The sequence below is a fragment of the Saimiri boliviensis genome, chromosome 19 (assembly GCF_048565385.1).
Source record: "Saimiri boliviensis isolate mSaiBol1 chromosome 19, mSaiBol1.pri, whole genome shotgun sequence".
Classification (NCBI taxonomy): domain Eukaryota; kingdom Metazoa; phylum Chordata; class Mammalia; order Primates; family Cebidae; genus Saimiri; species Saimiri boliviensis.
The window spans coordinates 26,773,582-26,799,599 of record NC_133467.1 but is presented as its reverse complement, the minus strand read 5'-3'; the positions used below and the strand labels follow the sequence as shown (position 1 = coordinate 26,799,599).

At 40.9% G+C, this 26,018-nt stretch overlaps 1 protein-coding gene and 1 non-coding gene across 2 annotated transcripts in view; one reads left to right on the top strand and one right to left on the bottom strand.

Moving 5' to 3' along the window:
- RXRG (retinoid X receptor gamma) overlaps nucleotides 1–22,864 on the bottom strand; it is a 198,291-nt gene extending 175,427 nt beyond the window's left edge. The window contains exon 1 of the mRNA XM_074389866.1: nucleotides 22,822–22,864. The gene's annotated coding sequence lies outside the window, so the exon portion shown is untranslated. The remainder of the gene's footprint in view (nucleotides 1–22,821) is intronic.
- Nucleotides 21,510–21,582, top strand: TRNAK-CUU (transfer RNA lysine (anticodon CUU)). The gene has a single exon. It is a non-coding gene; the product is annotated as a tRNA-Lys (tRNA).
- Nucleotides 22,865–26,018: the final 3,154 nt, after the last annotated feature.

The window sequence follows — 26,018 nt, the reverse complement described above, 5'->3', positions numbered from 1 at the left end:
CCAGCAAAGTCCAGCAAAGCCCTCATGTGACATAAGCAACACATAAACTAATGTGATTTTTTAAAATTTTATAGAGTGAAGGTCTCATTCTGTTGCCCAGATTGGAAAGCAGTAACCCAGACCTGGTTCACTGCAGCCTTAAACTCCTGGGCTCAAGTGATCCTCTTGCCTCAGCCTTCCAAGTAACTGGGACTATAGGTGTATGCCACCACACCCAGCTATTTTTTATTTTTTTATACAGATAGGGGTCTCACTGTGTTGCCTAGGCTGGTCTCAAAATCCTAGCTACAAGCAATTCTCCCACCTTGGCCTCCCAAAGTGCTGGGATTATAGGCATAAGCCACCACACCTGACCTGAATGTGATTTTTAGTGGCTCAGCTTTAGAGGCTATTTGTTACTGCAGCAAATCCTAACTAATATACTTGTCCACAGTAAGATATCTTTGACACTAAACCTACTTAAACTCCATTCCAAAGGAGAAATGGTACTATTTGTCTAGATTGTATTATATACCTCGTACTAATGAGTGATTTATAGATACTATCTCATCTTAATCCTCATGACAATTATTTTCACCATTTTACATGAGCAAATAGGCTCAGTTAAGTTAAATACATTTCTCAGTATCACAAAGCTAGCAAATAAATAATCGAAATGGAACAAAAATTCATTTAACTGATTCCAAAGCCCATACATTCTCTACATTGCCATATTAATGAATCTCCTAGTAATCAAAACTAAGTCTCCCACATGGGAAACAAGTCATGTTAATACATTGTGCTGTATTATTAATAGTTGTGCTGCTGTTGAGCAAGCCAAGAGCAACCAGCAGGAAAATATTTACAGCCTCAGATCCGAAGCTCATATGGCCACAAGCTTCACCTTCCTCTCACAAACTATCATAGCTGAGAAAATGGAAGTCTTATAGCTTGAAATCTGGTGGAATGTGGTGCTCAAGTCAGGTCACACTAAAACATTGGAAACAAATAGCCAGGTGACTTTTTGTAATAGCTCCCTATGATCACCCTTTATGAATTCAGCTTGGGTTTCCCACCTGATCCTCGGTAATGGGAATCATAACTACCTTTCTGAATCTTGCGGCAAAGTTAAATCTTTAACATGTTAAGTAACAAGGAGAAGCAAGATATAGTAATCACTTATCAGTGTCCATTTGTCCATTGAGAAGTTACATGTCCTGCTTGGAATTTACTGCTGCCTTGCAGATCCCCTTATAAGACCTCGTGGGGTCAGTGAGTGTGGGGAGAAATAGTGACAAAGCATAAGCTTTGAAGTCAAACAAATCTGTGTTTAAATCCTGCTCTGCCTCTTACCCACTTTGTGATCCCAGGAACTTGACTTTATTTCTCTGAATATCAGTTTTCTTGGTGTAAAATGCGGGTGATAGTACCTAATTCAATTAGCTGTTTGGAGAGAAATTGAACTAGAACATTCACTTCTTCACTGTGGGTCATCAGCTTCTGTCTTGGGCTGCAAAAAGACTCTGCAGCCAGGACTAGTGTCCTGAAAGCAACATCTCTTCTCAATGCCTCCCCTCCCTTTTAATGGCATGCAAAATGCTGTATAATCATCATCACAGGCACCAACAGGGTCAGGCAGCAAATTGTGAACACCCACTCTATACCAACATTTTTCTAACTCTAAGGCTCACAACCTCAACACGAAAACAAACTGTATTACATTCATTTTAGAGGTCAGCAAACTGAGAGGTTAAGTGGCTTGCCACAGCTCAGAGCTGGTCCTCCTAACCCCCAGGCCCATGCCTTTCTCACTTGGCACACCACCTCTTGTTCTTAGCTGCTCAGCTGGTTATCTCCATTGTTTTCCATGAGAACTCTGAGAAAAAAACAAATGTCCCTGGCAGGACCACACAGACTCACAAGAAGGTACTGATTGTAAGACTTGTACACCAAAAATTAAGTCATTGCTCAGAAAAATTAAAGTAAACCTGTATTAAGGGAGAAACACTTCATTTATGGACTGGAAAGCTCGATCTTGTTAAAGTAGCAATAATTCCCCCAAATTGATCTATAGGTTCAACAACAACAACAACACACACACACACACACACAAAATCCCAACAAGGTTTTGTTTTGTTTTGTTTTGTTGCAGAAATTAAAAAGCTGATTCTAATATTTAAATGGAAATACAAAGGACTCAGAGTAGCCAAAACAATTTGGAAATAAAAACAAAATTGGAAGACTTAATTGAAAAACGTATCATAAAGCTACAGTAATCAACACAGTGTAGTAGTGACCATAAAGATAAAACATATAAATCATTGGAACAAAACTGAAAGTCCAAAAATAACCCCTTATATTTATGGCAAATTGATTTTCAACAAAGGCACCAAGACAATTCAAAGGGAAAAGGATAATCTTTGCAAAAACAGTACTGGAACAAATGGATATCTACATGCAAAAAGATTAACGTATATCCCTGCTCACACCATACAGAAAAATTAACTCAAAATTAATCACATACTTAAATGTAAGAGCTAAAACTATAAAAGTTTTAGAAGAAAATCCAAAATCTAGGAGAAAGTCTTCTTGATCTTGGGTAGGCAAATATTTCTTAGATAGGACACTAAAAGTATGACTCGAAAAGGAAAAAAAAAAAATCACATGTGGACTTCATCAAACTTAAACACTTTGAGCTTCAAAAGACATCATTAAGAAAGTGAAAGAACAAGCCACTGAGAAAATATTTGCAAATCATATCTCTAATAACGTACTTATCCAGAATATGTCAAGAATTCTTACAACTAAATAATAAGACAAGCAAACCAATTTGAAAATGAGTAAAAGATATGAAGAGATATTTAGACAAAGAAGATAGATGAATGACAAATAATCCCATAAAAAGATGCCGATGTTATTGATTATTAAGGAAATGTAAACTAAAACCACAAGATACCACTGTATACCCATTAGAATCAGAAAGATAGACAATCACAAGAGTTGGTGAGGATGTAGAGAAGTTAAAAACTTTATGCTTTATGGTGAGAATACAAAATGGTATAACCACTTTGGGAAATAATTTGGCAGTTTCTGAAATATAAATTTACCATACAACACAGTGGGTTCACCCCTAGCTATTTATCCAAGAGAAATGACAGCATATGTCCACACAAAAACTTGTATACAATGTTCACAGCAGCATTATTTACAATAGCCAAAAACCAGAAATAATCCAAATGCCCACTAACTGATGAATAAATAAATAAAATGTGGCATATCCACACAATGAGCAATTCAGGAAAAAAAATACTGATACATGCTACAACATGAATGGACCTTAGGAATATTAAAGAAGTTAGACACAAAATGCTACATATTGTATGATTCCACTTACACAAAATATCCAATAAACAAAAAACTATAGAAACAGAATGCAGATTCCTGGTTGCCTGGATCTGGGGCTGGAAGCAGGAACTAACTCCAAATTGGTACAAGGAATTTCTGGGGGATGATGGAAATATTCTAAAACTGGATCGTGGTCATGGTTGCACAGCTCTGTAAATTTACGAAACCTCATTGAATTGTTCACTTAAAACAGATGAAATTTATGGCATGCAAATTATACCTCAATAAACCTGTTTTTTAAAAGCTCTTAATTTGTTCCCTTGCAAAATATCAGAAACAAGGCAAAGGAGGCAGCCTGATAAGTCTCCTCTCCAGCCTTTCTCCTTTGTGTCCTCTGGGAAGGACACCTGAGTTTCTATCACTCCACACTAAGAAATGTCTCCCTGTGCAGCCTACAGCAGCTGTACTGGACTTCTTTGCCTAGAGACTTAGTGGCCCCAGTTCAGGCTTCTGGCAGCAAAGCTCACCTTGCAGAAATACTATAAGAGTTATAAATACTTTAGGTCCTTAGAGAGCTCTGTCAGTTCTCTGCTATGGCACTAGTGACCTAGGGCAAGGGAAACTTCAATTCCAAGGTATACTGAGTGTCAGTGAGCAGGGCTGCAAGGCATTCTAGCATCATAACCTGTCTCTTTAATGGCATGGTTTGGACCCTTAAAACATCCATTCGCTATTAAAAGCTAATTCCTACAAGCTAATTGCAGCCAGCACCCCAGAAAAACATGCTGGATGCAGGTAATTCAAGCCCCATTCATCAGGTGAAGGGGCTGGGGAAACCTGACTTCAGAACAGGGAAAGGTTCTTAACCTCAGTTGCATAATTAAACTACCTGGTAAGCTTTTTTAAAATACTATATCAGGTGTAGTATTTTTTAGTAAGTCCTAATCACCCACAGAGATTTAGATTTAACTGGCCCATGTGGCTTAATGTCTGTGTTGTTTTTAAGGTCCTTAGGCAATTATCCTACTCATCCAGGGCTGCAAATCCTGGACGGGTTTCTTCTACCTATTTTCTACCAGTCTCATTCAAGCCTAAAATGCACTACTCCTTGGAAAAAAAACTTTCCTCCCCATTAAAGGACTTTCCTCCCCATATAAGTAAGAGCAACAGGATAAAGATGGCTGAATGTCAGATAACAGGATATTGTCATTTGCAGTGTAGATGCTGCCAATTTATCTCAATTTATCCCAAATGAGTTTATGTTGAATGTATTGACTTACATGTTCTTAATCATGACACCTGAAGGAAGGGCTAATACTAATAACATAACTGATAGTGGAGAGGCTGAAAGAAAAAAAAAGTCTTTATTTTCAGTATTCAAGGACTTTTCTCTACAATAGGGAACAAGAATAAAATATATTAGCATCCAGTACAGTAGTAACACACATTAAATATTAAAAGAAATAAGCAAGCATGAATCTCAGACATCAGCAATGATGAGAATTTGGGACAGAGTTCCCTGCTGGCTTGAGTGAACAGGAAAAGCTTTGCAGAGGAGGCACGGTTCTAGCTGGGCCCTGTAGGACCAACAGAATGTAAATTGGAAAAGTGAAGGAACGAAAAATAAACATCACCCAATAACAGTAATTGCAATAGCCATTTCCTGTACTCCTGGTACCCTCATTTCAAGCATCCTTTCCTTTAAACCTCACAACCACCTTATGATCCTCATTTTACAGATCAGAAAACGGGAGATTAGAGAGCTTTAAAAAATTGTCCAAGTTCACAGTCAGCAAGCAGGATTCAAATCCATGTAACCTGACTTCGGAATCCAGGCAGGCAGGCCAAGGCAGAAAGACAGAAAGGAATCCCCTACTTGTGTGATATTGTGCTAAGAAGGTTGGGTTCTTGTCACCAAAAGCCCAGAAGAGAAGAGAAAACTGCCTAACTAGGACAAGGTCGGATCATTCACACAGCTCTACCCAGATATTAAGCCAACTGCAACAAGGAGAGCTGAATCAAAAGTGAACCAAAAAGGGATTTCCTTTTTTAGAAACACAAGATGATAAAAGCATCAAATAGGTGAGCATGACTAGGGAAGCACAGGTCCGGAAGTTCCCAAGGGGTGAAGTTTCACCAGAGGCTGTGAAAATGCTGAGAGCTGAGACTGGAAAAGAGTCACTGGGCATGAGTTTATGTTCTACCCATCAAGGACTCTCCAGGATGCTGTGAAGGGCGCAAGAGCTAGAAAAGGCAGAGGCTCTGTGGAGGACATTCACAGGAAGTCCACAGAGGCAGCACAGAATGTTAAGGCAAATAGCTGAGCCTGCCTGCCTGCCTGCCTTAGATGAATGACATGTTTCAAAATGCCTAGTTGTAAAGTAGTCAAATGGTACTAGGCACCCAGCGTACCCGGGAGCATGACCATGGAAGTGTCTGTGAAAGGCACACAAAATACGTAAATTCTGACTGCAAGGAATGCATACTTTTATCAGACAGGAAACACACACAGAAATAGAGCATGAATAGTTGTGATTTCCTCAAGTCATTGGAACTAAGTGACAGAAGCTGCGATGATTTTGGCTTTTCCCAATACTGCAATCCGAGAACAAGCAAAACACCAAGAAAGAAATAAATGCAAAAACAAGGAAGGGAGAAAGAGAGAAAAGGAAGACAGGAAAGGGGGAGAGAATGGAAGGCAGGAGAGAAGAAAGGGAGGGAGAACCAAATTGATACAAGAAATTCATTCAGAGTGATGTTAAAGTGTGAACCACGAACTGTCTGCATCACAGTCACCCTAGGTGCTTCATAACAAGGCAGACTCCCTGAAGCAGGGCTTGGGAATCTGAACAGTTACCAGTCCCCTCAGAGATGCTTAGGCACTCTGAAGTCAGAGAACCACGAGTCTGGACACTGCCTATGGCCAGTCCATGTGCTGAGACCCCTGCACCTGCTGCTGCATCTCCAGCTACCAACCTTTACCTGACAATCTCATATTCAGAAGAGTTGTCCTGAGGTGAGACAAAGTCCTGAGTCATCAGATAAAGAGGAAATTATGTTCATAATTTGTCATGGGCTTTGCAGTGAGGCAAACTCTAATGGAAAGCCCAGTTCTGCTTCTTCCTAGCAGAGACTTTAGGGAAATCACTTAAACCCACTGAACGTCAGGGTCCCCATCTATAAAATCCTCACAGGATTGTTGGGAGGGTGATCAGGTAGGAACACGGCTTTCTCACAGCTGCCTTTTATTTGCTGACTTTTGAGACGAAACATATCAGCCACAATCTCATGTGCCTGTAGCCCTAGCTACTTGGGAGGCCAAGCTAGGAGAACGGTTTGAGTACAGGAGTTCAAAGCTACAGTGTGCTATAACTGTAACTATGAAGAGCCACTGCACTCCAACTTAGGCAACAGAGTGAAACCCCATCTCTAAAAGATAAAAATTTTTTAAAAAAGACTGGACGCCGGGCGTGGTGGCTCAAGCCTGTAATCCCAGCACTTTGGGAGGCTGAGGCGGGTGGATCACGAGGTCAAGAGATCGAGACCATCCTGGTCAACATGGTGAAACCCCGTCTCTACTAAAAATACAAAAAAATTAGCTGGGCATGGTGGCACGTGCCTGTAATCCCAGCTACTCAGGAGGCTGAGGCAGGAGAATTGCTTGAATCCAGGAGGCGGAGGTTGCGGTGAGCCGAGATCGCGCCATTGCACTCCAGCCTGGGTAACAAGAGCAAAATTCTGTCTCAAAAAAAAAAAAAAAGACTGGACATCTTAGAAAGATTCTTCAAATCTTAACCCTAGTTAGACATTAGATATTGAATGCCTCTCCTAGCCTCAACTAATGGAGAAAAAATGCCCTTAAGTGTTTCATCTATTTCATTTTATCCATTCCTCAAAACATTCTGCTAACATCAACAGCCTCTAGGCCTTTGCACATGCATGTCTTTCTTTATGAAATACCAACACACACACATCCCTACACCCTGCTTATTCTATTAATCCATATTCATCCTTCAACTTCTTGCTCAAATATCACTGCTATTTTAAAACGTCCCAGACATGACAGCCTGCCCCAACTCACCCATTCCCACTGCAGTGACAGCTCCCAGAACCTGAACAAACTCCACAAGTCTGATCTTGCTTCATTATGATGACTGATCTTCTGGTTTCTCCCCAACAACCACTGGTTCTCCAAAAAGCAATAATTTGTAACTCTAGCACTTACTATCACGCCTAGTGTCTAGCAAGTATACACAATTTGCTGAGTTAATATATTCCACATGTAAAATATAAAATTATAACACTGATTTTTAAAATGGTATATAACTTATACTGTTGTTTTCAAAAGCCAGTTTAAGCCAGAGGGAAAAACAAATAATCACACTAGTTTGGTCTTCTTTTTTAATCTGAATGAGAATTACTTGGCTTTATCCCCTACCTAATTCATTAGATTTGGCTCTGAACTGTAGAATCCACCTCACAAGCGGAACATTTGCCACCATCAAGAATATTAAGAGGACTCTCTCTGACTTTAGAGATAATTCAAGTCAGTGCAATGAACACTAAGTTAAGTACTGAAATTCTACAAATTTCTACAAAAAGAATCCTTGCAAAAACACAGCTTCCCTGATGGAACTAGAGCTCTCTTCCAAAGATACTACCTTCTTGTCTGGCTGACAAGCTCTTCCCCAGACCATCACTTGGTGTGTCTGTTCTTATCTTAATTCTAAACACAAAGAGTAAGAGCCCCATGTCTACCCCTGGGTGCTACCCAAGCTTACCTTGCTGCCCCAAACTCAAAGTGCCCCCTTTATGGATCACTGCCCATCTCCTTCTCCATCCATGCCTGAATTTACCTTTACATTCAAGTCATTTCTCAAAATTCTACTCAATTAATAGCTACTATTTACTGGTAGCTCTGTGTGTCAGATGTCCATCAGGGGTTTTATAGACACTCTAGCATCTTAAATCCCAAACAGCCTATGACCAAGTGTTATAAGCATCCTCATACAAGTAACTGAACAAGTGATGGAACCAGGTGTGACTCCAAAGCTCATGTTAATTGTATAGGTACACATCTTCCATTAGCTCATTAAATATTCACTTAATACTATATGGATGTGGTGTTATTATCTCATTTTACAGGTGAGGAAACCAAAGCATAGCAAGGTCATAAGACTTCTCAGACTAGTTCCAAATTATTTAAGCCCGTCCAGTTATTCATATCTCTTTAGGTCTGTGCTGGTGGCTATCTTGCCAACATAGACAAAATTGCAGCCAACCAGGCAGAGGCCAGGCTCTGAGAGGTGAAGACAGGTGGGCCCTCAAGACACAATCAGGCCTTACTAATATATCTATAGTCTTCTCAGTCACATGAGGAATTAAATTGCCATTTTTACTTTAGTTTGACTTGGCTATAGTCTGAGTATTTATGTTCAAATCCTAATCTTCCAAGTGATGATATTAGGAGGTAGGACCTTTGGAGAGGTGATTAGGTCATGGGATAGAGCCCTCATTAATAGGATTCGTGCCCTTATAAAAGAGGCCTGATATGCTATGTGAAGACACAACAAATAGGCGCCATCTATGAACCATAAAACAAGCCCTTACTGGACGGACACCAATCTGCCATCACCTTGATCTTGGACTTCCCAGCTTCTAGAACAGGAAGAAATAAATTTATATTGTTTATAAGCCACCTGGCCTATGGTATTTTGTTACAGGAGCTTAGACTAAAATAACTTTACTTTGTAACTGTTGCTTACAACCCAAAGAGTCCTATTTAAGACAAAAATGAATACCTGCAAGGTGAAACCATAATGTGGACGACTTTTTAAAAACTCACATACCAAGATTTGTTCATCCAAATGACAGCAGTTCCTTTTGAAGTAGTTATCTTAAGAAAGATGAAGTTGCAAATCAGCAGGCAACCAGAGGAAAAGTTATGAAAAAGATGCCCCCAAATAATGGTATTGGTCAAGCACTGGTCAGTATTTTGGAATGAATAGTGTATGTGATTTTGCAAGCCTAGTTACTTCATGTTGTCATAGGAAGTAGCTCAAGGGACAGAAGAAAAGGAACTTGCTTCCACTCCTATTCAAACTACAGGCTCTTGATCTGTCAGTTAGTCTATTCTGAACACTGGTATAAAATTAATGAATAATCAGCCTCCTACCCCTGAACTAACAGTCTGAAGCTTGCAGATAAAGTACCAAATCTCAACAAAATCAAACCTAAAGTCCCCAGATGTTTAGATAAGTCATATGCCAGGGTCTACCTTTGGCCTCAGATTCTCCTGTTCCCAGCTTTGACTCAGCTGAGACTCAGTGGCTTTTCTCCTGGGACAAGATCAATGGTTCAGCCAAGGCAGCACATTTCTGTACTGGTGTCTAGACTATTACACCAGTAGAATCGAGTCACAAGATCACGCTTACCACAAACTTTGAAATAGGAGAAAACTGGGAGAAAAAAAAAAAAAAAAAACTCCCTTTAGAGCTGTGCTGTTTCTCTTTTTGTGAATAAAAGAATATTCATTATCATTACTCAATTACAGAAGGATCAGACTCTTACCAAGAAGCATTTCCAAAGTACAAGAAGAAAAGAGGAACCTGTGAAGTGAGAAGTCTCACAATGCACACCTGAGACTACCTCAGGCCTGACTGCGGCCTCCAACAAGAGAGCTGAGGCAACTTGTCCTTTGCTTATTCCTCAGAGTTCTCTCTGGCATTGTTGAGTTTGGATTCAACACATTGTTGACCTCTCTTTCCCTACCTACTGCACATGAGAAAGTGAAAACCTGGATTGACATATTACATGTTAATGAGCCCACGTAACACACATAAAGGTGGACCAGTTGCAGAGAAGCATTGAATCTAAAGAAAAAACAAGTTAGCCTTCAAAGAGATCTGAAAAGCCACTGAAATTGTTACTGCAATTTCTTTAAAAGGCACCAAGGGAGCATTCCTTTCATAATAAAAATAAAACTTCTCAAGACCCTCTTTCCCCATCCTCTTCCTACTCTCTCATGAGAACAGACGTGCCACGAATTTCATGTCTCACACTCCCCCAAACTCCCAAAAACTAGCTCTCAAATCTCAGCCTGCATTTGCTGTCAGCCCCTTCCTGTTTCCCTTTCTGGAATATTCTTCTCTCCCTCCAGTACCTCTCTGCCCTAACCAATGTAGCTCAATCATTCAATTCTCCCTTCTCATTATCAGATACCACATAACAAAAGCAGCTGCCCATCCAAGAAACCTACTTTCTTTTAGAAGGCAGGAGGAATGGAAAGAATCTGAATGTGCATATGTTAATTTTTTTTGTCTTTGTCACATTTGCTCACCAAGATAAAGACTTAAATATATGGAAAGAGGCTGAGATCTGAAGTCAGATGACCTGAATTGTCTCAGTCACTGCATGTGACTTTGGGGCAATTAAGCTTTCTGGCCTCTGTTCCTTTATGTATAAGATGAGGTCACAGTAATGCCATCTTCACAAGGGTATGGTGATGATTAAATGAGAAAACATGTTTTGTCATAGGAATAACAAACCATAAAGTGCTTTATGTACATGATTTCTAATCCCACTGACTTTAATTCTTTACATTGGTTAGAATATTATATATACATGATTCAACGTCATTATAGAAAGTTTAATCAGCTACTTGGAGATACAGTTTTTAAGTTTGTCACTCTTCACAATCTTGACTAACGTCTTAAAGGTTGGTTACCTTTGCTTGTGCAGTGAGTCACCTGATTCTACCAACCCATTTTGGCATACTCCATAAATTGGAATCCAGAGTCTTTAGGCCATCAGTTATAATTAAATTCCTAATTCTCAACTCCAGACTTTATGTAAAATGTCTAAACTCCAGGCTCCAAATATTATTTATAAAATTTCTGACTATAGCACAAAAGGTGTTTCTGACTTGAACCCCCCTTTTAAAAACAGTCCCATCTAATTTCTTATTCTATAAATCAAGGCCCCTGCCACCTCCAGGTTTCTAATGAACAGCAGGCAAAGGCATCAGACACAGGTTAAAAGAGGACAGGAAATAAAGGGGTCTAAATTAGAAGGGAAAAGCACGTAGAACTCAAAACCAAAGAAACAAAGAATTAAGGAAAAGTGCTACAGCGATTACACAAAAATACCAAACCATTCCTTCTAAAATAGAATATGAAAAAATTGTGAACACATGTGAATTTACTGATTTGCAGTGAAAATGATTCCAAATCAAACCCTTTAGATTCCATGTAGGAAGGTGTAATTGTGAATAAGTCAGAGATTGGGTAAAAGGGGATATAAAGAGAGAGAGGATGAAAGCACAAAGTAGCATTCAATTTAACAGAGGGTAACACCCATAGCTAGGACCTTCTTAATCTTTGAGCTTCTCATTTGGGATATGGGTACCTATGGCCCAGGCATGGGAAAAAAAAAAAAAAATCAGCCCCTGCAGCACCTGCTCAAGAAATGCAGCAGGTGGTGGGTATCTTTTCCTCCCTTCCCCCAGAATTGGCTGTGCTTCACCTTTTGATGAAGATGTGGCATTTACCTTGGTTCACAACTGCCTATTGGCTAACCAATCACTGAGTAGATGGAAAAAGATGGATAAGAAAGGCTGTATATATATGCTATCTTCATTAAAGAAGACGAAGAGAAATTAAATTTGTTGTTTATTATCTGCCTGGTATAGGATCTAGCAAAGAGAGCAACTCAATAGTCCTTCTTTTTTTTTTTTTTCACCCAAAGGATCAATTTAGCCCTGCCTAAGCAAGAAAGAGGCTAAAAACTCCAACTGTTCAAGTGCTCAAATTATAAACTTTAAACTTGACATTGAAACCCAAATAAATGTAATGCCATAAGACATTTTCCATTGATGCTTCCCTTGAGTTTCACTGCATTTTGTTTAACAAGCAGCTTATCCACATGTGGCTAGAGAATAACTCAAAGGCCAGGGAAGGCCAAAGAGACCCATGCAGGATAGAAGGCTCAGCCATGGAAACTCCACACTCAAGATTGAATTTCACAAGCAGGACAGACAGGCACCACCAAACTGGGTCCAGTGTCCTGACTACAGCTTCTAACTCCCTAATCTGGTTCTATCTGTGAGTCAAGGGAAAAATCTAGAAATAGTATACAGTCACCAAACATAAAGATATTTCCAAGAGATCCAGGATCCCATTCCAAAGAAAAGCACCTTTTCCTTTTACCTTGCTATCTATCTACCTTCAAAGGCACATTCTTAACATTGCTTCTGCAGAGGGTGACTATATTAAACATTTCAAAAATAACCAGACTAGATGTTGATATTCTCCAGAGAACTGCAGTTTTTCTACAAATAAGAAAATGTAGCTCTTTAGAGCATATCTAAGGAACCAAATACCTGCTTAAACCCTTCTGTAACAGACATTGACACGACTTAAAATGAACTTTTCTCAAACTTTAGCTATAAGTCTTTATGATCTAGCTGAGATGTCAGGGCACTAGAAAGTCTCTGTCTAAACATATAATCAAGAAAGAAATACCCAGAGTTTGCACAGTTTCTGACAGTGACACCAACTATCCATTGAATTGCTCTCATTGCCAAAACTATCCTTTCATTCGGTAAATAAATATTCAAGAAAACACCCACATATAGAACACCCATGTGGTAAACAATGTGAGGAATTAAAAAAGTAGCTTAAAAATAGACCTTCTCTTCAAAAACTAAGACATATATAACCCTCCCCACCACCCCCCACCAAAAATAAGGTAGAAAGCATTAATTCCCCTAAGAGGGGTATAAAGTGCCACATGCATGTGAGTTCAGAGAGGCTGAAATTATTTCTGATGGAAGGAGTCTGGAAAAACTTCACAGAGGAAAATAGTATTTGAGATGACCTTTGAAGGGTAGACAGGATTTGAACCTGAAAGATGAAAGGAAAGTGCATCCAGGTGGAAAGATTGTTCTAAGCAATCAATCTAAGGAACCAAATGCAGGAAACAAAACATTTATTTCAGTCTGGCTGGAGAATAGGCTGCAAGGCACAAAATTTGGGGAGGTGGGTGGAAAAACAATCGAGAGCCATTTTATAGATGGCTTTCAGGAAGAATTAGGAAATTATGCCATAAACAAGAGCCCCTGAAGGTTTCTGCACCGGGGAGCGGCGTGGTGAGGGCAAGGCTTCAGAAGGATTAATCAGGCAAGGCAGATTAGAGGAGACTGTGAGAAGAGTCAAGAAGACCAGTCAGGATAGAAATACCATGGTGTGGGTAAAAAGCAAAGAACTGTGGTGTCACAGAGGGCATGGAGAGGAGGAGGTAGATGAGAGTTGGGGTCAACATGGAGAGGAGGAGGTAGATGAGAGTTGGGGGCCAACATTCATTCTATCATGCAAATTAGAAGCCTGGGAATCATCCCACATTTGTCCTACTCCTTTACCCAGACATCCATCTGTCATCAAATTCTATAAGATACAATACCAAACTACTAAACATGGCACAAAAGGCCCATCATTATCTCACTCCTGCTTTTTGTCCAAATTCATTGGTGGTCATGTGGAAAAAGGACATCGAAGATCATCCTGATGGATGTATTCTGGATGTCTGAGAAGATAATCATATTCTCAATAGAAAAGGAACTCAGAAAGTGAAGATGCCTGTAGCAATCCCAAATGCTGATGTTTGGTCATCCACTGGAAACGTGGGCCTGGTGCCAGGAAGTCACAGAAATGTCTTTGGAAGACCAAAGCTATCGTTTGGTCTCAGTTACCTTATCTCTGAGATATTTGCCATTGTTGACCCTCTCCTCCTTGAAATTTTCCTCTTGGGTTTCTAAACAGTATCCATTCCTCATTTTCCCCTTCCCTCTGTGGCAACTCTTTCCATCTCCATGAGCTCCTCTTCTCCTACTTGTCCCACAAATGGTTGTATTCTCCAGAGCTGCAGTCTCAGTCATGTACTGTTCTCATTGTACATCCTGTCCCTGAAGTCTCATCTACACCTGTTGCTGCAGTTACCGCTGTCATGCGGATGGCTCCTGGAGAAAGCAGTGGTTAAGAATGCAGATGCTAGTATCAGCCTCTGTTCCCATTCCAGCTCTACCTCTGGCTGGCCATGTGACTTTGGACAAGACATGTACCTTGGTCTTCCTCATCTGTAAAATGTGGTTACGGAGTTGTTAAGAGGACTTAACATGATGATTAATACAAATTCTGGTACATAGTAAGTCCTCAGTAAATGGTAATTATTATTGAACAAAATCTATGACTGGAAATCTAGATCTCTCTCTTGATAGCCAATTTATATATCAGTTGTCACCTGGGCAGGATCCCTCAAAGTCCCAAAGTAAACTCATTGTCTTTCTTACCTCCCACAACCTGCTCCTCTGTATTCCCAACATTCATTCTATCATCCAAATTAGAAGCCTGGGAATCATCCCACATTTGTCCTACTCCTTTACCCAGACATCCATCTGTCATCAAATTCTATAAGATACAATACCAAACTACTAAACATGGCACAAAAGGCCCATCATTATCTCACTCCTGCTTTTTGTCCAAATTCATTTCCCATCATTCTCCCATTCCCCAGTGCACTCACACCCTCTGGTTCAGCTTCATGTCAATGTACTTGCCATTCCTCACAAATATTGAGCAACCTAATACAAATGTCTTTGCACATTTCTTTCGAATAGCCTTCTTCCAACTTCCCATGCCGAATTTAGATAATTCTTATCTGCCATTAAAGATAAGAATTATCAGGCCGGGCGCAGTGGCTCAAGCCTGTAATCCCAGCACTTTGGGAGGCCGAGGCGGGTGGATCACGAGGTCAAGAGATCGAGACCATCCTGGTCAACATGGTGAAACCCCGTCTCTACTAAAAACACACAAAAAAAACTAGCTGGGCGTGGTGGCGCGTGCCTGTAATCCCAGCTACTTAGGAGGCTGAGGCAGGAGAATTGCCTGAGCCCAGGAGGCGGAGGTTGCAGTGAGCCGAGATCGCGCCATTGCACTCCAGCCTGGGTAACAAGAGTGAAGCTCCGTCTCAAAAAAAAAAAAAAAAAAAGATAAGAATTATCTTGTGTCACCTCCCTGTGAAGGCTTTCTTGGCTACCAGTGAGCAGGTAGGTGGCTTTCTCTCTATTTCTGTAAGTGTATTTCCCTGTTGTGGCACTTACCACATTAGAATTATTTATCTGCTTGTCTCTCTTCTCCAGTAAGTTGTAAGGACTTACAACTGAGGATTGTGCTTCTTTCATTGTTCAAGTCTCCTTCCTCTGCCTTCCCTCTTGCATAATACACAGCACATGACAGGTACTTAATTTTTTTTTTTTTTTTTTTTTTTTTTTCTGAGACAGGGTCTCACTCAGTCATCAGGCTGGAGTGCAGTGGTATGATCACAGCTCACTGCAGCCTTGACCCCATGGGCTCAAGTGATCCTCCTACCTTGGCTTCCCAAAGTACTGGGATTACAGGCTTGAGCCACCTTGAGTGGCTAGTTTTGTTTTTTGTTTGTTTGTTTTTTGTTTTTTGAGGCAAGATCTCACTCTGTCACCCAGGATGGAGTGCAGTGGTGCAGTCTCGGCTCACTGAAGCCTTGACTTTCCAGGCTCAAGCAATCCTCCCACCTCCGCCTCCATAGTAGCCAGTACTAAAGGCACACACCACCATGCCCAGCTAATTTTTTATTTTCTGGAGTCAAGGTCTCACTTGACTGGTGTTGCCCAGGCTGGTCTTGAACTCCTAGACTCAAACAATCGTTCTGCCTCAGCCTCTCAAAGTGCTGGGGTTACAGATGTGAGCTTGGCCTTTTTTTTTTTTTTTTTTTTTTTTTTGTATTTTTAGTAGAGACAAGGTTTTGCCACGTTGGCCAGGCTGGTCTCGAACTCCTGACCTCACCTGCTTCAGTCCCTCAAAGTGTTGGTTATTCACCTGCCTCAGTCTCTCAAAGTGTTGGTATTACAAGCGTGAGCTACCGTGCCCAGCCCAATTTTTTTAATATGTAAATAAATGACTGAATACAGACAAACCAAGATAATCCTAGTGGTTTCCTGCTCTCTTTTTGTTAGCATCGTTAGTCACAGAATTCATGCAGCTTGACTTCAAAAGTTTTTCTGGTTTAGTCCATCCTCTGGATAATAACTAATAGTTTCTATTCTATTTTCTAAGCTATACGTCTTTTAAAACTAATGGGATATTTGATCACAATCTCCTGTTGGGTTGTTAAATAAAAGAAACCAAAGCTTTTTTAAATTTTGTCTTTGGTGTCTTTCCTACATTCTCCAAATGTTCTCTGTTTAATCACTTGATCCACACCATATAAGTCAAACGAACTCACCTGATGAAATGTAAAGGAAAGCCTGAAAGAACTTTAAGTTTGCAAATATAATTAGACTCTCTTTAATTCAAATAGTTGGATAATGTGATTCCCTAAGACTGTCATTCAGAATACCAACTCTTATTGCATTGGGGGAGAGAAGATGCATGGAAACTCCAGGTGACAAAATATTTAAAAACACAAAACATTTTTTTCAAATGTATCCTTCTAATTTAAAGATGACACATCTTACTAAGAGGGGGATGAGAGCAACAAAACCACTCCCAGTTATTACAGTGCACCTGCCAGAAGACCAGCTTTTGATCCCTATCAGCAGTCTCTGCCTAAGAAGCCGTTCCAGTTTTCATCCAGCTTTCTGGGTCCATCCCTCCACCCTCTCATTCCTCACATCTTGACCCTTGGGGATCTCCTACTGGAAAGCGTTCTTTCCTACCATCAATCTCCTAGGCCCCTACCAGGGACCCAGCCCCAGTGGGGCTTAATAGGCACCTTGGCATGGTAGTCTGGTGCCCTAGACTTTTTTTCTCTTAATTGAGGTGAAGTCTCACTATGTTGCCCAGGTCTCAAACTCCTGGCCTCAAGCATTCTTCCTGCCTCAGCCTCTTGAGTAGCTGGGATTACAGTCCACACACCACCACGCAAAGCCAGTTACCCTAGACTTTTTGACGAGAAGAAGAAGTTCTCCTCCAGGTTAAGAAAATGAGCCACAGATAACTACAACTGCAGCATCAAAAAGGAAACTGGCTGACAGATCAGCAGCTCAGAGATCAGTGACTTAGACAATGCTGCCACCTACTGAGCAAAAATAGAAGTACTGCTGGTCTTTTCACCAACGAGCAACTTAATGGAACATTTCATATGGATTTGGATTAGGTAGTCACTGAATTGTTATTATCATTATTACTGATGCCTCAACAATAAGTTTTTTTATATTCATAACACAATCACAACTAAAGCCTATGAGCAGGATGTGTGGCAGAAACTGAAAAGGTAGAGTGGGAAGGTAGAGTAGTGAATGTAAAGGAGTAAGTACTCTAGTAGTTTTCCTTAATTCTGGGAATGTAGAGTAGGAAATGAGTTCAAATCCTCAAAGAGGGAAATACAGGGAGGAAAGTCTGAGAAAAGTGCCCTGAATAGAAAAACAAATGGAGTAAGAGGAAGATAACAGCACCAGGAGACTGACCACCTCACACACTGACTCAACGAGGTACATTCACATAAGGATTCTAATTTAATCACCACTAAAACCCTGCAAGACTAGCATTTTTGTCTCCGTTATTGGGTCCCTATTATTAGAATGTAGCCAAAAAGACTACAGATTTGCATAAGCTCACAGCTCAGACCCAGCGGGACTGGTTTGAACTCAGGTCTACCTGCCCCGTCACCAAAGTCCATTCCCATCCTAACAGACCAAAACCACCAATTATCGGTTTTCAAATTTTTTTAAGGCAGATACTGAGTACATAAGATTGTTCCGATTATAACAATCTCCTGCTAGGGTGTTAAATAAAGGAAATCAAACCTTTAGGGGATGCTTACACTGGGAGATTTGGTGACACGGATTCTCTTTATTCAATAGGGTCTCTTTTTTTCCTTTCTCCTTCCTGCCCCATTTTCCTCTCTTCTCTAAAATCCTCTGCCTAAATAGAGATATAGTAAAGTAACAGTTCAACAGCCACTGTCTACATGTGGCCATTGGTACCTGAAATTAGGCTAGTCCAAATTGATATGCACTGCACATGTAAAATTCACACTAGATTTCTGAGACTTCATATAAAAATAATAATTTTAAAATCTCATTAATGATTTTTATATTGGTTACACAGTGACATGGTACTATTTTGGCTATATCCAGCTAAATAAAGTATGTTGCTAAAATTTCAGGATATCTGTTTTTATTTTTTTTATTTTTATTTTTATTTTTTTTTTTTGAGACAGAGTTTCGCTCTTGTTACCCAGGCTGGAGTGCAATGGCGTGATCTCGGCTCACCGCAACCTCCGCCTCCCGGGTTCAGGCAATTCTCCTGCCTCAGCCTCCTGAGTAGCTGGGATTACAGGCACGTGCCACCATGCCCAGCTAATTTTTTGTATTTTTAGTAGAGACGGGGTTTCACCATGTTGACCAGGATGGTCTCAATCTCTCGACCTCGTGATCCACCCGCCTCTGCCTCCCAAAGTGCTGGGATTACAGGCTTGAGCCACCGCGCCCCGCCCTGTTTTTATTTTTTAATGGGACTACTAGAAAATTTTAAATTACATATCTGGATGGCACTGTATATCAACTGGATAGCACTGGTTTAAAGACATGCAAACATGCTTGTGTAAAGAAAGGCATTTCATACACTAATTAGTACAAGATCACAGGCATGAAACCAAAATCTATTTCCTGCTCAGTTGATAGGCAGAAAACTGCCACATGAGGTTCAATTAAGACAACTATAATTATTAACTGGAAGCATCACATCATGAGCAAACTAATGAAGCCTGATTTTCTCTGGTTGTATGTCTTATGAGTGACTGATTTGTTCCCTAATTATCCCAAAGTTTTTTATCCTGCAGATCACATTAATAATAGTGTGATTTATATACTAGAAGAATATCTCCCATCAGGCTCAACAATAACTTCACATTTCTTATATTAGAGAAAGTGGAGCTATTACTATTCCCCTCAGAAGCGTGTTTCTAAGAGACTGTGGAATCTTCTTACCCCTACCTAGTTCAATGTCTTTAAAGCAGATAGAAATGTCATTGTGAGCTAAAGGCTGGTCACATCCTAGGATTAAACCAATTCACCTTGAAGGCTTATTTTCAGGCTAACCAGGGCTTCTTACAGGTTTTTCTTATCAAAAACAACCTGGAAAAACAGACTTAGAGAAATCTACAGGCCAATGGACTCCCAAAGACAAGACACAGTCAAAGTTCCTAACCACGAATTAAAAGGTCAGGCTTACTCCCTACGTTGACAAACAATTGGTCCAAACCACATGGAGTTGCTCCTTCAACAGAGCCCTCAGCACAATGGTACTTGAGACTAGACCTCATGCACAAGGTTCTTGGGCAGGCAGAGGGCATTCTGGGATGGCAGAAGACATTCTGCCTGTCCAAGAATTTCAAAGAGCTTCCATTTGCCCCTTGGAGTCAGGCTCTATGTCCATCACAATGCCAAGTTTCCAGACAGGAGGAGGATGGACTAATTAATTTCTCAAGTTCACCTTCAAAACCAGACTCTGATCCCACACTTTCAGAATAAGGGAACATACCCAACAAGTTAAATAACCCTGGTCTGAGGTTTCCCAGGAACCCATTTGAACAGTGCACAATGCAAACACAACAGATATCTTCTGCCAGCTCTTTTCAATTTTCTCTGCTATGTGTGATATTTTCCATGGATGAGACCAGAGATGTTTGGTTGTAAATGACTGTCAGATGTTTAAACAATTTTGTTGCTGAAACATGATAATTTCCAGAAGCCCCTTTTCCGTACACGGTTTCTTTTGCTAAGACCCACCACAAAGAAAATGAGTTGTACAAGAAGAATGGCAGAAGATCTGGAAATTAACCAGGAAAATGGACCATAACATACCTCAAACAAAACAAAAAAATCGTTAATAGGAAACAGGCCAGTTTCTAAGGGTCATGGAAAGAATACACATTGGGTTTCCAGCATCTGGCTGTGTTTCAAAGTCAGTAACCTCCAACTTGTCAGAGAGGATTGTGGTTAATGCTGTGAAAGACATGTGCTGAAAGATTTCTAGTTGTCCTTAAATTCCTGAATTTCTAGTCAGGATATCATACCACACATGTGCAAAACAGAAAAGTCTGGTAAAGTCTAAGTGGGTCCTGCTGTAAGTAAATAAAAACTTATAAAATCAATACATTAGGTAATCACTTATAACAAAAAAGGATTAACTCGAAAATATTTTGAAATAAAATTTTCCTTCTTCATATACAGTAGTAGGTTGAATCATATGAAACTGCAAATATTTGACTCTTTTTGACCCAAAAACCCCCAAATTCCGGCAATTCACGCTATACATTTTATTAACAACATTGGTACTAAAAATTTAAAGAATACTAGGAATCCCTACAAATTTCAAGGTTGCAAAAATAAATTTTTTTTAATTCTCAAATTACAAAGTCAATAGGAAAAATTTTGTTCAATGTTTTCCATTTTTATCTATTTTTTTTCAGTGATGTATCTATAGCCTCGTTTAATCTGAATACCACAAGATATAATCAGTGATGACTAAGAAGAATTCTTTTTTTTTTTTTCTTTTTTTTTTTTTTTTTGAGACAGGGCCTCACTCTGCAGTCCAGGCTGGAGTGTAGTGGTGAGCACAATCTTGGCTCACTGCAACCTCCACCTCCCAGGGTCAAGTGATTCATGTCTCAGCCTCCCTGGTAGCTGGGATAACAGGCATGTGCCACCAAGCCCGGCCAATTTTTGTATTTTTTGGTAGAGATGGGGTTTCATCTGGACTAAGAATTTAGGTAATAAATTTGGCAATGCCTAAAATAATAGTAATACACTCCACATTTATATATTTTTTATATTCTAAAGTAGCTTTAAATGAAATGACTCTATTAAGCCATTTCCTCAAATCATTTGTGTGAAAATGAGAGCGATACAAGAGGGAGAGAGAGAAGGAAAGAAGGAAAGACGGACTAATTTTAACTATCAGAATTTATACATCCTAATGAGGACTGCTTTTCAAAGGATACCCCTTGGAAGCTACATATCTAATTCCAGGTGACACCACCACACTGATCAGAATGTTCATGGAATTCCTCTTTGGAATCACTTTCCAAGTTACATGAGAAAACCAGTACATTCCTTAATAGTCATATTTTTTCTTTTTCTTTTTAAATTCGCCCAGCTAGCTCAGTCGGTAGAGCACGAGACTCTTAATCTCAGGGTTGTGGGTTCAAGCCCCACATTGGGCGCTGTTTCCCAGCACTATGGGACGCCAAGATGGGCAGATCACTTGAGCTTAGGAATTCGAGACCAGCCTGACCAACATGGCAGAACCCTGTCTCTACAAAAATAAATAAATAAATACAAAAATTATTCAGGTGTGGTGGCGCACGTCTGTAGTTCCAGCTACTTGGGAGGCTGAGGTGGGAGGACCACTTGAGCCCAGGAGGTGGAGGCTGCAATGAGCCCAGAGTGCCACCACACTCCAGCCTGGATGACAGAGTGAGACCCTGTCTCCAAAAAAAATAAGGAAAAAAAAAATGGCACCAACCAGCCTCTTGATCTACTTAGTTCCAAATGCTTTTTGACTATTTGCTGAAATGTATACGTACATGCATACATTAAAACAAAAACGACTCAGGAAAGGGAAATATTTTTACAGTGAGGATATCCAAGAATGCTGGGTACATTACCCCACTTTCCCTTTTTGTCTGCTTATTACCCACCTCCTCCATCAGTGCCCTCCACCTTCTGACAGAAAACCAGGTCTTTTCTCTTTAAACCAAGGGGGTTCGAAATGATATGGGGGGAATGTCCCTTACAGTGGCCAGCCCCAATCCCACCAGGAGTAACTTCAGCATATTCCTTTACTCTTTCTGCATCTTTTAATATGTCTAAAAATAGAAAGTAGGTAAACTTTCTATTTTCAGATATGTTAAAAGTACCTACTTTTCAGAATGTGGCAGGGATTGGAGGTGTAATCTCTCTATGTAGGAGGAAACACCGTAGGCTCCCAAGTAACAAAATGTAAATGTCTAGCAAGTGGGGGGGGGGGTGGGAAACAGTAGGAAAGGTATTTTTCTCATATAAAAGGCCAAAAGTAGGGAAGTGACAGAAAGGCTGATTGCCGACCTTTTCAGAGTTTACTTATTTTAAACCATTACACTGACTCATAAAATAAAAGTATCTCTTGTGCCCCTGTCAAAAGCAAGTGGGTTTTTACCTCAAGGGTGAATAATTACAATGCTTTGGATGACGAATAAAAGAGCTTCCCCTGACGGGCCGAGGTGAAGCCATCGGGGCTATCCCACCTCCCCTGGTCGAACTGGAAGGCTTCCGGAAGGAACTGGGGTTTGTGTCCCTGGCACTCCCGGGACCTGCTTGGGGCTCAGCGCGCTGCCTGGGGACCTCCGCCCTCGCTCTGGCAACAGGCCACCCCGAGTCGCGGCCAAAGTCCCTGCTGTGCAGACCTGGGCGACAGCACTTACCGAGCGCGCGGAGTCCGCCCAATGAGCTCCGCCCTCTTCGGCGCGCTTTCCGTGATCCACCAATCAGGTGCTGCTACATCAGCCCGAGCTGAGTGGTCAGCTTCCCTGGGAGGGCGGGGCTTAGGGAACCAGAAACTGGACGGGAAAGGGGGCTGTTTTTCCCCTTGTCTGTGACAGGGATGTTAGTGACTAAAGCCCAAAATTCCAGTTAAGGGAGGAGTCGAGACTTTGAAGCCGAGTGTTCCTATGGAGCCAAGAGAGCGGTTTCAGAGGAATCCCAGTAAGTGAGAGTGCTGGGATGTGGGAGGGGCCCACAGAGTCCCCCCTGCGTGTCTGAGATCACACCCTGCTGGGTACCCTGCCGGCGTGTGCTGGAGCAGGTGACTGGATCAAGACTCCAGAGTTTGCTCCTGAGATGGAAAAACAAAACAGCCCAATAATAATACTAATAATGACAGCCCTGGGAGGGGACGGTTGCAACAGGTCTTGTGAGAAAGTCAGTAATTGTGTAGGTTCAGGGAAGGTGTGGGCATGTTGGGGAAGTAAGGTTCTGAGTGGAAGACGAAAATGCTGCTTCTTGGGGAGGAGAATACCGTCAGAAGAAGGAAAGAAAGGAGGGAGTGCGAGGGGAGGGGAGATCAAGGGAGAGGAGGAGAGGGGCAGAGGAAAGGGAATACGTTCAGGTGACTGGTGTTCTGCCAACCCCATTCTGCTCACTAGTGAGACCTGGCAGGGACTACAGTTTCAGGAAGAAAATACGAGAATAATGAGGGATAACAGAGAGGAAAGAAAAAGGAAATAATTGAAAAGTTTGAAAGAAGAAAGGCAACAGCTGAACCAGTGGGGGGAAAAATAGAAAGAAATTAAAATTATCTAAGCTCCTGTTTCATGGATAGAAGGACGATATTTTCTGGCTCATTATCAGGATACAAGATGAAAAAAAAAAAAAAAAAAAAAAGCTTATTGAACTTATGGGGAAGGTGGCTGGTTTAAATTAGTCCTGCCTCAGAAAATCTAAGCTGTGTGTTTGTGGGTCTTAAGGTTGAGTTAACTCATAGGCCCAGAAGAGGAAGGATGAAAGGATGCCTGAATGACCCGCAAAGAATCTGCATCCAGTCAACACTCAGAGCATGTATGCTACTTTCTTCGGAAACCTTCAGGAGTCATAGACTATGGTCAGTTCTTTATCAGAATTATTTTAGACTTACTTCAGTTGTTTTCTCAGCAAATGCACATAAAGCATGGAATTGTTCTTAGCTGTGCAGACCTTGTCTGTTTTCTAAAAGGAATAACAATGCTAATTTTTAAAGCCCTAAATACATGACATCTTTGTACTTTTCAAATCACTGTGTTACCCCCTTCCCTTCTCCTCTGACAGTGCCTGGCTCAGTCTCTCCTATTCTCACAATGGCTTTGCCTCCATTCCACTGAGGTCACTTCCCATTGCTCACATTATTATTCTGTTTTTTACTTCACTTCCAAGCTTGTTTCTGACTGTACAAAGGGTACTGTAATTCTGAGTTCCCTATATAGAGAGTTGCTTTTCCAGGAACTTTATTAATAAAAGGAAAGGTCTTCCTTTTCCATTATGGAGCTATACCGATGTTACATTGTGCTTTGATGATCTGGGCTCTGACTTATAAAACCAGTGTCACTATAATTTTCACCTCTTTGAGCCACTCTGCCTAGTGAGTTCTCCATGAGTTTTTCTTGTTTCGTTTTTTAATCTTAGCTGGAATCTATCTTCATTAGGAGTCCAGTGTCTTGTTCTCCATAGACCTCTGAAATGGTATAGCAGAGAGAAGGGTACTAGAAACAGCAGACTGATTCTCTTTAATTTTCTAACAACTCAAATAGTTTTTTTGGCTTCTACTGTTTCCTGGCTCTTCCTTTCTTCTTTTCATATAGCTGGTCTACCTTACTGATGTTTCAAGTCACTCTGTCTGCTAGAATTTAGATGAATTATATTTTAGGCTTTCAAGCCATTTAAGGGGGCATGAAAGATTGTGGGGGCCGGGCGTGGTGGCTCAAGCCTGTAATCCCAGCACTTTGGGAGGCCGAGGCGGGTGGATCATGAGGTCAAGAGATCGAGACCATCCTGGTCAACATGGTGAAACCCTGTCTCTACTAAAAATACAAAAAATTAGCTGGGCATGGTGGCACGTGCCTGTAATCCCAGCTACTCAGGAGGCTGAGGCAGGAGAATTGCCTGAACCCAGGAGGCGGAGGTTGCGGTGAGCCGAGATCACGCCATTGCACTCCAGCCTGGGTAACAAGAGCGAAACTCCGTCTCAAAAAAAAAAGAAAGAAAAAGAAAGATTGTGAATGTCTGGACCTCAGATCCACTGGCCTTAAGAGCTCAGTGTCACTCACCACAGGTTGTGGGCAGGTTGGTGTATGTTGTTCTCTGATGTTATCTTGTATCCATCTGAATGGCTCTCTGTGCACTAAGCCTTGGGAAGGAAAGACATTTGAGGGTTCACCTTCCCTAACTCCTACTCTTCCATCATTATTTTAATATCACAATATCTTGGACATTCCCATTCACTGCCAAACCAGTATAGACTGAGTGTTTGGAAAAGAGGCAGTGGGAGGAGAACAAAGATGAGTGGAAAAAGCTGACGTGAAAGCCTTTTCTCAAAAGCTCCTGGTCAGGAGAAATGGCACTGTAGGGCAGATAACTCTAGAAATAGTAGGATACACAGGGGAAGGGCCAGAGTTCAAAGACATATGTGAACTTGACATTGTAAATAGAACATGCATATGAGGAAAACAGAAGACTCTAGTGATTGCTGGCACAAACTCCTGGGTTCTGATTTCGACTGTGGTGATTACTGTGTGGGTGACCCTAGACAAGTTACTCAACCTCAGCTTCCTTGTCTGTAAAAGAGGGATAATAATGGCACCAACTTCATAGGGTTGTTGTGAGAATTGAATAGGTTGATATAAAGTGCTTAGAACGGGACCTGGCATTTGGAAGTGCTAAATAGGTATTAACTATTATTATTCTAGAGCCATAATCCCAAACCCACAACAGCTTGCCACCACAGGTGTTTCTCTGACACAATCATTCTTTGAGCAAGGACAGTGGGGCATTCTTTCTCATAGTTACTTTTTCCTTTCTTGCTATAGGCTCTACTTGGTGTCCAGGACATTAATTAAGCAAACAAGCTTTTGCTTCAATTCCATAAAAGCAT